This window comes from Gorilla gorilla, chromosome 5, assembly GCF_029281585.2.
Source record: "Gorilla gorilla gorilla isolate KB3781 chromosome 5, NHGRI_mGorGor1-v2.1_pri, whole genome shotgun sequence".
In the NCBI taxonomy this organism is placed as follows: domain Eukaryota; kingdom Metazoa; phylum Chordata; class Mammalia; order Primates; family Hominidae; genus Gorilla; species Gorilla gorilla.
Window position 1 is genome coordinate 32,066,550 of NC_073229.2, and position 14,544 is coordinate 32,081,093.

The window sequence follows — 14,544 nt, forward strand, 5'->3', positions numbered from 1 at the left end:
CACCCAGTTCACTGCACATGGCTGAGAATGAAATGTGAGTGCCAGTTAAAGTGGCCATACCTGTATCCTTGCAGGACATTACCTGACAGCCTCTGAAGTTGGATTTTCCTTTCCAAGCCTGTGTTGACTTCCCTTAAATCCACAGAGCACCCATTCATTCTTTCTTTCATCTATTTATTTAGCATTTCTTTAGTTAACTGAAGTCCTAGTAGGTGCTGGGGAGTGTGCTGGATGCTGAGGAAGTAATGGAATGTTAAACAACATCCCTGCCCTCAGAAGGCTTCACGGTCTATTTTTCAAGTAAATCCTTACTGGGCTGACTGTGTTTCTGGATCACACAGCTTTAAACTTTAATGAGGGTATAGCTTAAGTAAGCTTTGAGACCTTCTCCTGACATGGCAGCCACGACTAGCAAGCACATCAAGGATGTCTGTTGCTCCACACAGCCAGGGAAGGAACCACAGGCCTTGCTGGCGCTGAGGTCTTTATTGTTGAAAGCCAATTGGCATCTGCCAGTCAAGTTCAGCTCTTATTTGACCCCATTAATTCAGTGCACCAGCCAAACCAGCAAGCACAACTGAGCAGCCAATCTCTCCTCAAATGGAAGTCACTTGAGATGAAGCGGACAGCGTTGCTGCCCAATTCCAATCAATACAACTTCTGTGATAACTCAGTCACCAATGTTCTGTTTCCAGGGCATCAGAATTCCTTATGCAAATGACTTTGCATTAGCCTAGTGTATTGGTCAAAGTTCTCAGGAAAAAAGAACTGATCAATATGTGTGTGTGTGTGTGTGTGTGTGTGAGAGAGAGAGAGAGAGAGAGAGAGAGAGAGAGAGAGAGAAGAGGTTTATCTTAAGAAATTGGCTTACATGACTATGGGAACCGGCAAGTCTGAAATCTACAGGATAGCCAGGCAGTCGGGAAATTCCAGCAAGAATTGATATTTTAGTCTTCAGTCCCAAAGTCCAAAGGCAGTCTGGAGGCAGAATTCCTTCCTCTTCAGCGTGCCCCAGTCTTTTCTATCAAGACCTTCAACTGATTGGATGAAGGCTACCCAGGTTATGAGGTGAAGAGTGCTGACATATGTCATCCCAGAATATGCCTCTTTGGCATATGGATTATTTTGGGCTAAAGGCCACTGAGAATCAGCAGACACAGAAAAAAACTCTAAAAACAGGTCACACGTTTTCCTTTTGTAAAGGAAATTTCCTTTTGTGAAAGGCGTCCCCTTCTGTACCAGGAAGAGGAAGACTCTTAACAGTGGTCATTAATGGTGAAGGCACTGATTTAAATCTGCATAACAAGCCTTAATAAACAACACTTGCTCATCATACTGTTCCTGGTCACCTTCCCATAACTATCCTCTTTCCCCTGAAGCCCTAACCCCCTTTTCCTTTGTTTTCGCCTAAGATGGTATACAAGCCCAGGCTCTAACCACCCCTTTGAGTTCCTCATCCCTGAGTGCTTCCGTGTGTATGTGCGATGCACAGGTTAATAAACATCTGTTTGTTTTCCCCTTGCTAATCTGTCTTTTGTCAGTCTTATTTATAGAGCCTCAGCTGGAGAACCTAAGAAGAGTAGAGAACAAAGATTTTTTTCTGTCTCCTGGAGTAGATAACCTGCTTTACTCAAAGTGTCTGATTTGAAGTTAATCACATCTGAAAAAATATCTTCACGGCAGCATCTAGACAAGTGTTTGCCAAACAACTAGGCACCATAGCCTAGACAAGATGACACATAAAATTAACCACTGTCTCTCATGAACTCCAGTTTTAGTGTTTTACCAAATTCCTTCCTGATAAAGTCAGTGGTGGTGGAAGGTATCACTTCACATTAAAATTAAGAAAGACAGAAAAATCTAAGCATTTTTGGTATGGTTTTAATTATTTTCAAAGAATTACACAAGGAATACATGATTATAGCCAAAAATTTATGCTACATTGATTAAAAAAACAATTTAATTATAATACCACAATTCTAAAGTAATTGCTGTTATTTTCTTCACATGCAATATTCCCATTATTTTGTTACAATGGGGTCCTACATAGGGGAGAAAAAAGCTCTTCATTCACCCATGTTAAGCTCTTCAGATGAGGCCCTATAAATTAGACTGGCAAAAGACAGACTAGCAAGAGAAAAACAAACAGACTTATTAACATGCATATTATGCTTACATATGGGAGCACCCAAAGATGAGTAAACCAAAGGCATGGTTAGAGGGCTTATATACTGTCTTAGGCTAAAACAAGGAAAAGGGAGGGAGAGACCTAGGAAATGTATGGTAAACAAGGATTGTTTATTGAAGTTTGTTATGCAGAATTAAGTCAGTGCCTTCTCCATTAATGAGAGTTGTTAAAAGTCCTCCTCTTTCTGGTACAGGTAAGGGAGACATCCTTTACAATTTTAAAAGGAAAACTTCTGACCTGTTTCTAGAGTTTTTCCTGTGTCTGCTGATTCTCAATGGCCTCTAGCTTAAAATAATCCATATGCCAAAGAGGCATATTTTGGGGTGGCAAATCTGGCACCACCCTTCACCTACTCTACCTAATATTGTAGAACTTGCTTTTTGTACTTGATCACACACTGGGTGAATTATTTCAAGATAATATATATTCTTCTACTACAACAGCATTCTTAAGTGTCATCATATATTCTATTGTGTAAATATACCATCATTTACCTAACAAATCCTTTATGACTAGACATTTAAAACATTCCAAATTTATCCCCATTATACACAAGTCTACAATAAATGTCTTTGGTCATTTGTCTAAATAGTCTTTGTTCATTCATCTATTTATTTCTCTCTGATAAATTCCAGAAAGGGGATTACTAGGTCAACAAGTGTGCACATTTTCAAGAAGCTTTTGATACATCTTGACAAGCTGCTCTTTAGGAAAATACACCAATTAATAAAAGTACTATTGTTTTAATAGCATGTGTTTATCAGCTTATGTTACTTCCATATAATAATATATAACTCTGAATCCTCTATGTTCAGAATTAAGCTTGCAAGAAAAATTCTTCACAAAAATACAAGTCTGAAGTACTAAGAAAAAGAAAAACTGTTTTAATCCTACCCTTTGGCTTTTAAGAAAATTCTCATTTTAGCATTTTTTAAAAATTAAATATATTTCCCTCCATTGATGCACCATTCTACTACAAATTTGATACTGCATTATCTAAGAGTAAGGTGATTTAAGAGACAGATGACTTAAGAATACGTGTGTGTATAAAAAAAGTAATGATGCTTAGTGTTTGAGGATTGGCAGGCTGGGTGAAATGAAGGCTAGGTGAGGATAACCAGATTTTCCAGTTCCAGAATTCATAAATTGAATACTTTTATAGTAGGAATATACTCTCCACAATCACCCATACTGTGGCCTTCCATCAAATCAGATCAGAGAAACCCTAGAGCCAGTCTTAATGCAAGTTAATAGACAGTAGGCTGATGCCCCCCTGAGTAGACATGGACCACAGGACTCTGAGTAGTTTGCTTAAATACATTCTTCAAGTGAAACAAAGAAGGACATGGGAAAGCCCACTAATAGGGAGTTATCTAGGAAAAGTAGGGTAAACAAGAGCAAGGTTGTTATGCAGATTTATGTGGGTGCCTTCTCCATTGATGAGTCGATTTAGTCATTCTTCCCTTCCTGGTACAGACAGGGATGGAGATTACAAATGGAGATTTCCTTTATAGATGCAAATTTCCTCTGCAAAAGGGTAACTTATACTCCATTTTCAGTCGTGTGTCTGCAGCTTCTCGAAATAATCAGCTCAAAATAATCCTTATGCTAAAAAGGCATATTTTGGGGTGGCATATTCTGGTCTCCTACACTAGATATACTCATCAGCACCAAACGTCCTAGACACCACCAGCAGACATAAACACACACTCACATGGCTAACTGGAAGAATCACCTTGACTTTGTCATGAAAGTCACAAAAGCAATTTTGTTAATGACTCAAGACCTTCGATCAATTACAGTCAGAGGTTCAATAAATGTTTGTTGCATTGAATTGCTCAATGTTAATTGTCTGTCTCATCCTCAGGTGTTCACATGAGGGGCACTTTGCAAGCATAAAGGGGATTGACAAAGTGACATTTTTATTCATGTGCACCTAACAAGACGGAAACCAGAGGAAGCAGAATGAGAAGTGTGGTTAGGCACCAACTTTCTTCATGTTTATCAGGGGCCGAAGAGGTGGATGGGAAAGAAAGGATCCATGCATCAGAGCACAGGATTAATGCAACGTATTAAGTGCAACCCTGTAATCTAAGTGCAGCCCTATCTGCCTCTCCAATAACAGCAACCACACACATTTCCTAGGAGCCAGGAACAGTAACAGCACACAAAAATTCCAACCAGGATTAAACTGGAGGTGAAGTCACTGCTGCCCCATGATGCCTCACTTCTGAGCTGTCACTGCACACCTCTTTACTGACTCCAACATGCCAATTAAAAAGCCTGGCTTGCAGCGGGACAATAGGCTAGAACGTGGGTTTCATTCTTTTCCATCTGAACAAAAGCAATGTCTTTGCTCCTCGAGCTCCAGGGACTATGAGGCAGGGGAGCCCTTTTGAATGGTCCCTGCCACCACACACTTCCCAACTATCGACACCGGCTAGATAGGTAACAAAAGGGGAGTCAGTGGTAATGAATCAGAATTTGCAGAGTTTAGCTGCTACGGGTGTGGGAGGGCCCCCAGAGAACGGCCAACGGACCCGATCCATTTGTATCACTTGTTAACCAAAATTGTCAGTGACTTTGGAACAATTATTGCCTTCCTGAAACCAAAACCTGCACAGCACAATAACTCTTGAGCCTTCCTTCTCTGCATTAATAATCATGTTCATGGTGCTTTACTTAGCAGGTTACAACGTTAGCTGACTCTCAGGCTCTCTGCAGTGAACAAATTAAAGAGGCTTGCTCTGTTCCATGAAAATACTCCAGCTCAGCATATTCATTTTCCTAAATGCTTCTCCACTTCAAATTGGCATTCCAGCCATGTGGCATACATTTTTTAAAAGCCATCGTATAGGTCAATAATGTTAAACCCTTACCCATGACAATAATTTACTCTCATCGACTGTGTACATACACAGAGAAGATATACACACATAGTGTGTGTGCTCATACTCTGATCCCTTTGGTGTCTCTCAGCATTGTGGACTCTCTCTTCCTATTGTGTTTCAGTCTTTTTTTTAACTGGCGGTCTCTTTCTCCTGCAAAGAGAGATTACAAATACAATCCTAGAATTGTAAATAGAACGGTGGCTGCCTTTTGTTCGGCTTCCTGTCCAAGTTGTTACAACCTTTGTCATGGTAATGAGCCATCAGAATTTCATAGCCTGAATACCCTCTCCACTCTTCCAGTTTATTGTGTGCCTAAATTTGGATGAGCTTATGGTCTCCGTCAGTGCTGCCCGTGGATAAAGACAGCTGGAAAAGTTGACCCGCTTTAAGATGACCAAAGGTTCTTCATGGAAGTAAAAGGTTTACTGGCAACACAGGAAATCCTGAGAGCACTGTCTGGAAATTTGGACAGGGTAATATTCACCTGCCAAGGTTTTCCATCAGGTCTTGAAAAAGGTCGGTGGGTTTTCTACCCTACTTAACTTTTCCCCAGTTGTGACAGAGTAGCTTTTCTCCTTCATTCAAGGGATGTGTGTTGAAAATCTGTTCTGTACTAGGCAGTGGATGCACTGAGGAGAAAAAATAGGGCAGGCCAGGAGCACCGAGGCACAGCTGAATACGTATTTATGCCAGTGCAAAGAAACAGAAAACTGGGTTCATCTTCATACTTAACTTCATATGACTCAGATCAAATTTCCTCAGTGAGAGCCCACTTACAATAGCCATTACGCTGATAAACATGCCACCGGCTTCCCCAGTGAATACCCAATGAATACCCGTTTCTGAACTTGCTCGATAAGAACACGGCTGAAGGTAGATTCCTACAAGGTAAAGTCCTATTACTGTCACTTAGGTTGTGGCTTTAGGTAACTAATATGTACGTGACATCACATTATCTACGCTAAAGTACTTTAAAGCAAATGACAGATGTTGTGACAGTTTACAAGATGACCCATCTATATTTGATTACTGACAGGCATGAATAATTTACTTCAATATTTCATCAAAATTGTGCCCTGTTAATTAGATGGAGGGTTTTTGTGACAAAGCACAAACTGCTGGGGTGGGTGGTCTGTGAGGTTGTAGAACATAAAAGGGCTTTTTATTCCCCCAGCAGATGGGGCCCCCCAAGGATAAAAGAGACTTGAGAGCCACTTAAATTGGCCTCAGGACCCTCAGTATTGAAGCTAAGTGCTGGCTGTGATTAAATTTATGTAAAGCACCTAGCACAGTGCCCGGCACCCAGCAGCTGCCGATAGCTATTAGGATTTTTTTTCCCCAAGTGTTGGGTGTGTGTGGTTAGAAACTTAGTGCCATTTCCAAGCAGGTGTGACTTTTAGTTAAGTGACTTCCTGAGTTTGTATGAGAAATCATTGGTGAAACCCAGAATAGAACTCAGAGTCTTTGCATTCGATTTCCAATCCCATCCCTCTTCTCACTGGGTTGCCTGCCCTCCTTCTGCACGGGCACCTTTGCCAAGAGAGAATGAGATTCTCAAAGCAACTAAAGTGCTCTGGTAGTTTTCAAATGGCCAGTTCTGTCCTCCTCTCAAAATATACTTTGCTCTTGTATTTCCAGTTTCAAAGTAGCAAAATGCAAAGTCCTGTCTTCCTTCTTTCCTTCCTTCCTTCCTTTCTTCCTTTCCTTTTTCCTTCCTTCCTTCCTTCCTTCCTTCCTTCCTTCCTTCCTTCCTTCCTTCTCTCCCTCCTTACATCCCTCTACAAGTATCAGGCCGTGGGGAGTGGGAAAGGAAAGAAAGAAAAAGAAAAAAGACTGTCAGGTGTTTTTTATCATGCGGATGTATGTTGGGGGCATAGAAGTGGCAGGGATTGGAGACTATAGCAGAAGGAGCCCAGGCTCATCTGCTGCTAAAAATAATAAAATTCTAACTTTAGAAAATGTTGAAATATGGCTGGCGTGGCATTGTTTTTGTTGCCTTAGGAAGATACCCTCACTTGCCCAGACGATTAAGAAACCTGAAAACTGCGTGTTACTGAACCAAACTTTGGGTCACCCACTCAGTGAACAGAAAAAGCCAAAAGCCAAAAACGAACACCACTGGTATCTGCAGTGAAAGAGAGGCATGTATTTCAGGGTGCCAAGCAAGGAGAACTGGGCAGCTAACACTTAGGACTCAAACTCCCAGACGGATGACAAACAAGGGTTTTTACAATTGCAACTTCTGCTTTCCTGAAATGTACTTTGAAATGGACATTTAAAGGCATTAAATGTATAGTTGCAGTCATAACCAAGACAAGGAAGGGTTGCACGCAGCCAATACAAGGAATTGTAAACCAAAACAAGGAAGTTACCCATTGGTTTGGCCCTTCATAGGGGGACATCTTGAAGCAGAGGCTTACAGGTCAGTGGTGGATGCAGAGATTCTTTGATTTGCAATTGGTTAAGGAAGCAAAGCTTTGTCTAAAAACTTGGGGTTAGCAGAAAGCGATGTTTAGTTTTGGCCTGAGGGTGTGACTTTCTCCAGGCACCTCAGGAGGAAATTTAGAACAAAGAACATCGGTTAGAGTTCAGTCCTCAGTGCCCCCTTATCTGAGGTCTATGTGACAGTGGTCAACATTGTCTATCTGGTGGGGCTCCTGTTTCTGAAAAATAGCTCAAGGATACGTCAAGATAATATCTTTTAGTTTCTATAGGGAAGCAAACATTTTGTGACTCTGGCTTACTTGGTGGCTATTGTTTAAGTTACTATTATCTTCCTGCTTAGCAGGTTATTCATTTACTTCCTTAATTGCTGGTTGCAGGGTTAGCTAGGTGCCTGGAATGTCCCTTGAAGGGACTCAAAATTTTCCCTTTGTTTTTTGCTAGGTGGGGAGGTGTAGCTCGGAAGGCTCCTGAGAGGGGTTCCTGCTGTTTCATACACGTTCTCTGACCAGGCTTTCCTGAATTGGGGATAAATAGCGTATCTGCAAACACAGTGATGCCACCAGGTCAAGGTCAACACTGATATCTCAATGGCTACCAGGCCCATGTCTAACAATTCCTCATGCTTTACCCTAGCCCGTAAGCTAAAAATGTTAGGCAAAACATTGCCTATTCTCCTGCCTGTCCTCTTCCTTCTCTGGCCTGCTCCCCTCTCCGCGGAGAGGAAACTCCTGATTTGCTGAGAAGTTTCTCAAAAGCTACAGTGCAAATCACCCTAATTGTTTGCTAGATGAACAATGATCACTCTAACCTCCTAATTAACATTGTTAAAATCTGCTAACAAAGGACATTTAACAATATCTTAATTAGGAAGGATTTCCAATTTGTGATATGGAGCATGTTAGACAAACAGAGCACAATTCTCCCTTTGTTCCTGGGCTTGGTAGCCAGAGAGATTACAAGATATGACACAACATGTTCTGCGTTTGCCATTTATCATTCTATATCCTTTACACATTTGCACTACATAATTAGTATCTTGGCTAATTTTACCTGTGTTATTGTTTGCACTGTAATTTGGAGAGAATAGAGTGGGTGATACGGGTGATTTAGATTGGGGCAGGCATCTGGTTCTCCAGTTCTCCCTCCCACTGACTGCGGCTCCCAAATGCCTGCTGGAAAACACCCCAGCTAGCAGAGAAAGCAAACTTCTTGGGGTCTCCAGTTGCAGATAATGGGGTATAAAATGAATAGCCTTTTGGGTCATTCCAAATAAATATGCAGATGACTAACCCCCATTCCTTTTCCAAGCTCTTACAGCTTATTTTAAAAGCTCCTATTATCTATCACTTAATTATTAAAAAGTGTCTACTCTGTTTTCATAAATTATCTATGTGTTGGAGATATTGGCATATGAGAGACTCGTGGGGAAAAGGGAGGTTCCAAAGCCAATTATCCCAGCTGAGAAGGTTTTAGAATATAATGGGATCCCTGAATTATTTTATACCAGACCTTTAAGGATGTGTGTGTGTTTGGTTAGGGTGAATGGGAGGAGGTGGTAGGGGACAGGAAGGGTTAGGATTTGTAATAATCCCTAAGTCATTATTCTCATCGATTTTTTGAGGACATTCTTATTGTTGGGCCATTTTCTATGTGTCTTAATTTCTTTATGCTGAAGACAGAGTAAATCTTTGAAAGAAATTAACATTGTATGTTATTTGGAATTGCCATTTAAATAAACTACATTATCTAAACTAAATGAGAAAACGTAAGAAAAATACATTATAACAAGCCTGGTACATAGTTAATACTAAATCAGTTGTAGCTATAATAAACTGTGTTATAGAGCTATATAGAATATATGATGACAGATGCATTACACTGTCAATGGTGCTGTATATAATACATAGTATATTGCATATGTAAGGATGGGAGAGGCTTTCCCTCTACCCTCCTAGGTTTGACAGCTAGGCCTAGGAAATAAATTGACGACAGACAGATTAACAGGAAGACAGGTATACACAGAAACATCACAGGAAAAAAGCGACTACCTAAAAAGACAGTGAGATTTGGGAGTTTATATCCCATCCTCATAGGGGAAGGTGTGTAGAGTGGTGGTGTGGGTGACATTGGGGAGAGGAAATGATTTTTAGGAAGATGCATGGGCCCTTAGAAGAATAAATGGGATGTGGTCCCAGCTACTCGGGAGGCTGAGGCAGGAGAATGACGTGAACCCTGGATGCGGAGCTTGCAGTGAGCGGAGATCGCGCCACTGCACTCCAGCCTGGGCGACAGAGCAAGACTCCATCTCAAAAAAAAAAAAAAAGAAGAAGAAGAAATGGGAGATATGATAGTCGGTGACAAAGTTCATCTGGGGGTATATCCTCCCCCTTTTCGTGCTGCTAAAAAACTACCACAGGTAGGGTAATTTATAGAGAACAGAAATTTATTTCTGACAGCTGTGGACACTGAAGAGTCTAAGTTCAAGGGCCGGCATCTGGTGTTTGGAGAGGGCCTTCTTGCTGCCTCCTCACATGGCAGAAGAGGGAAAGGCAAGATAGTCAAACTCCTTCCATCCAGACTTTTTATAAGGGCACTAATTCACCAGGGAGGAGCCCTCATGGCCCACTCACCTCCCAAAGGCCCCACCTCTTCATACCATTGCATTGGCAACACCTGGATTTTGGCCTGGACACATTCAAACCACAGTGGGGCAATGTGGACTTCTAATCTCCTCTCCTGTGATAAGAGTTAATCTTCCTGGTTGATGGAACTCACCAGGATGGTAGTGGGGAACAACTGAGTTCCTTTTGGAGGTTCTGTCTTTAGGCCGATAAGGGAAGTTCAGAGAAAGTGTTTCCTTGGATTTGCTGTTTTCAAGCGCCTTCAGATTAAAATAATCAATGTACCAAAGCAGTCTATTCTGGGGTGGCATGTCTTGAACACCTTCACATTTAATATGTAATCTAATAAGATGCTCAGAGGCAATTTCTAGTCTCTGGTCTGAGCTGCTATGTGGTTTCTTCCCTGAAGACATCGGAGAACAAGACAAAGGGGCAACTTCCTCCTTTCAACTTGCTGGGCACAACCACCAAGAACTGTAAAGTGAGATAGAAACCAGAAGAAAACAAAGCAAAAACCACTTTTCAATTGGAAACTGTGGTCTGACTATATCAAAAAGCTGACAATCTTGAATGGACATCTATCCCTTCTCTCCTCTCCACCCCTCAAAACACCAGGGCATGTCAGTGTGGTCCCCTTACCCTGGAAAGGGTGGGCTGCACTGATAAGGAGGCCACAGAGGGGTTCCTGGTGGAGATAAAGAAGCATGGTGAATAGGCCTTTTTCTTTCACAACTTCTCACATCTGCTAAATGAAAGAAAATTATTCAGAGACTTGTTAAAGGCAGTAAGGAAGACTTTATTCAATGTTAGGAATAACGCTTAAAATTCTAAGGAAATTGAACACTTGAACAAAGGATTTTTAGTAAAGCAATTTTATTTTTGCGCAGAGGGGTGCCTCCTTGGCCAGTTATCATGAGAGCACACCTGAACAAAGAGGCACGAGAGCCTTTATTTTTGATACAATTCTTGCCCCTGTACCCTTTCCCCATTGGCCGGGGTCGGGTCATACAATCTAAACTAATTTTGGTTGGCTAAACATTTGATATTTTCTAGATAGGGTGGGCACGTAAAAGAAAGTGGAGGGAAAGGGGAAGGGGTGTCTGTAATGAGCCAGAAAGTTAGTTTTGTTTTTTTTTTAATAAGGAACGGAATATGAGCTGGTACTGATAATGCTTGATACTGTGGCATGCCTGGGCATTTAACAAAAGCAAGAAGGAAAAAAGGAGAAAAATGTGGGGGTGGATTATGAATTAAAGAATAAAAGATTGATCAGATTATTTGAAGAGAAACCTCATCATATCCCACATTCAAGAAGGGGACTACTGTAAAGGGGTCTTGCAGTATGGGAGAGAGACTGGGCTCAACTCTGAAAAATGGGGATTTATTTATAGCCAAGGAGCATAGGAGTGGGATGGGGAGTGGATGGAAAACATGAAGAAGAGACATCCAAGGTAGGGGGAGTTTTGCTAAACTGACCTAATAGGATTCTTGCTGAAGACAGGCCAAGGTGATCAGATATCACTGGGGGATAATGGAAGATGAGGAATTTGGTCAGCTATAGAGGGTGATCTGACATTGAGAGTGAAGAATTCTCTCTAAACTGACAAGAGTTTTGCTTTTGCTAAAACTGGGTGATGCAAGCCCAACGAGGACAGATATTGAATGTCAAGGTCTAGAGGGCTTAGAGAAGCCTGACTAAAGTTTGGTTAAGATCAGAGTCTTTGGCCGGGCACGGTGGTTTACGCCTGTAATCCCAGCACTTTTGGAGGCCGAGGCGGGTGGATCATGAGGTCAGGAGATCGAGACCATCCTGGCTAACACGGTGAAACCCTGTCTCTACTAAAAATACAAAAAATTAGCAGGGCGAGGTGGCGGGCGCCTGTAGTCCCAGCTACTCGGGAGGCTGAGGCAGGAGAATGGCATGAACCTGTGAGGCGGAGCTCGCAGTGAGCCAAGATCACGACACCGCACTCCAGCCTTGGTGACAGTGAGACTCTGTCTCAGAAAAAAAAAAAAAAAAGATCAGAGTCTTTGTCACATCATTCCCTCCCCTCTATCTCTGTTACCTCTGAAGACAAACATGCAAATACCAAGTTGACCTAATGTAATACTATTGGGCCATATGTAGGTAATCTTAACATTTTAGAGTTGGAAGAGGACTTTGAAACCACTCACTGCCTTATCTGACAAATTAAGAAATGGGGGTGGGGGTTCCTAGAGGCAAGGTGACTATGAGATGGAGCAGGGACCCCTCTTAGAGGCCTCCAGAGAAATAAAGGAAAAATCTTGAGCTTTTTCAAGGAAAATTCCAGGCACCTACCTAGCCTTGAGAAGTTAATGAACATCCTAATAAGCAAGAAGATAGTAATAATTTAAGCAATAGTGTCTCAAGCAAGTTAGAGTCACAAGGTGATTTGGTTCCCCAAAGAAAATAAATGGTCATATCTTAGCATATGTTATTGAGTCGCTTTTCAGAAACCCAGACCTCCATCAGGTGGAAGATGCCAACTGCTGTCACATAGAGCTCAGATAATGGGGCAGTGAGGACCGAACTCGGACCAATGTTTTTGTTCTAAATTTCTTCCTGACGGGCTTCAAGAGAGTCGCACCCTCAGGCCAAACCCTTAATTAACATTGCTTCCTGCTGACCCTAAGTTTTTAGACAAAGCCTTGCTCCCTTCACCAATTGCAAATCAAAGAATCTCTGAATCCACCTATGACCTATAAGCCCTGTCTTCAAGATATCCTGCCTTTTTGGGCCAAACCAATGTTTAACCTCTATGCATTGATTTACCATTTTGCCTGTAACTTCTGCTTTCCTGAAATGTACCCCTGCCCTTGAAAACTCTTGCTTGTAAACCACTGGGGAGTTTGGATCTTAAGTGTGAGCTGCCCAGTCTTCCTTGCTTGGAACTCTGCAATAAATGCCTCACTTTCTTTTGCTGCAAACTTCAGTGTCAGTGTTTGGCTTTTTTTTTTTTTTTTTTTTTTTTTTTGCATGTTGGGTAAGTGGACCCAAGTTCAGTTGAGTAACAACTGCCTAAGATCCTGTAACTGCCTGATGGGTTCATTTTACCCGCTGCCCAGATTAAGCTTATTTATCAGGACTGGGGAATTCTAATAGAGAAAGAGTTTAAGACAGGTAGAGCTGGCTAACTGGGAGACTGGAGTTTTATTATTACTCAAATCAACCTCCCTGAAAATTCAGAGGCTAGGGTTTTGTTTGTTTGTTTTGTTTTGTTTTGTTTGGGATGGAATTTCACTCCTGTTGCCCAGGCTGGAGTGCAGTGGCACGATCTTGGCTCACTGCAACCTCCGCCTCCCAGGTTCAAGTGATTCTCCTGCCTCAGACTCCCAAATAGTTGGGATTACAGGCGCCTGCTACCACACCCAGCTAATTTTTGTATTTTTAGTAGAGATGGTGTTTCACCATGTTGGCAAGCCTGGTCTCGAACTCCCAACTTCAGGTGATCCACCTGCCTTGGCCTCCCAAAGTGCTGGGATTACAGCCATGAGCCACAGCACCCAGCCGAGGTTAGTGTTTTTTAAAGATAGTTTGGCAGGCAGGGGGCGAGGGAATGGGGAGTACTGATTGGTTGGGTCAGAGATGAAATCACAGAGGGTCAAAGCAGGTTCTTCTTGCTATCTTCTGTTCCTGGATAGGATCGCAGAACAGGTTGACCCAGATTACTGGTCTGGGTGGTGCCAGCCGGTCCATCAGAATGCAGGGTCTGAAAAATATCTTGAACACCAATCTTAGGTTTTACAATAGTGATGTTATTCATAAGAGTGCCTGGAGAGGTTAGGAATCTTGTGGCCTCTGGCTGCATGACTCCTGAGCCATAATTTCTAATCTTGTGGCAAATTTGTTGGTTTTACAAAAATGGTCTGTTCCCCAAGCAAAGAGGGGGTTCATTTCAGGGAAAGGGCTGTTATCATAGTTGTTTCAAAGTTAAGCTATAAACGAAATTCTTCCCAAAGTTAGTTCAGCCTATGCCCCAAAATGAACAAGGGCAGCTTGGAGGTTATAAGCAAGATGGAGTTGGTCAGGTCAGATCTCTTTAACTGACATAATTTTCCTATGTCAGATTTTTCTCACTGTCATAATTTTTGCAAAGGTGGTGTCAATCCCAGCATGTTAACGGGAGAGTAAGGGCGGAAAGCCTTGGAGCCTGATGATCCCAGAGTCTGCTCTCCCTGAAGGTAACATCCAAACACAGTTTTTATTTCAAAGAGAGAACAGGGGAAAAAGATGGTAGAAGGAAGGAGCATGAAGATCTCTTATACCTCAAACTCATCAAGCTTAGTCAATTCCTGCTCATTTCTGAAAGGGTGGAAACATTGAAATGATAGATTCCTGTTGAAGGTAAGAGGAAAAAAGAGTGAGAGGAAGAGAAAG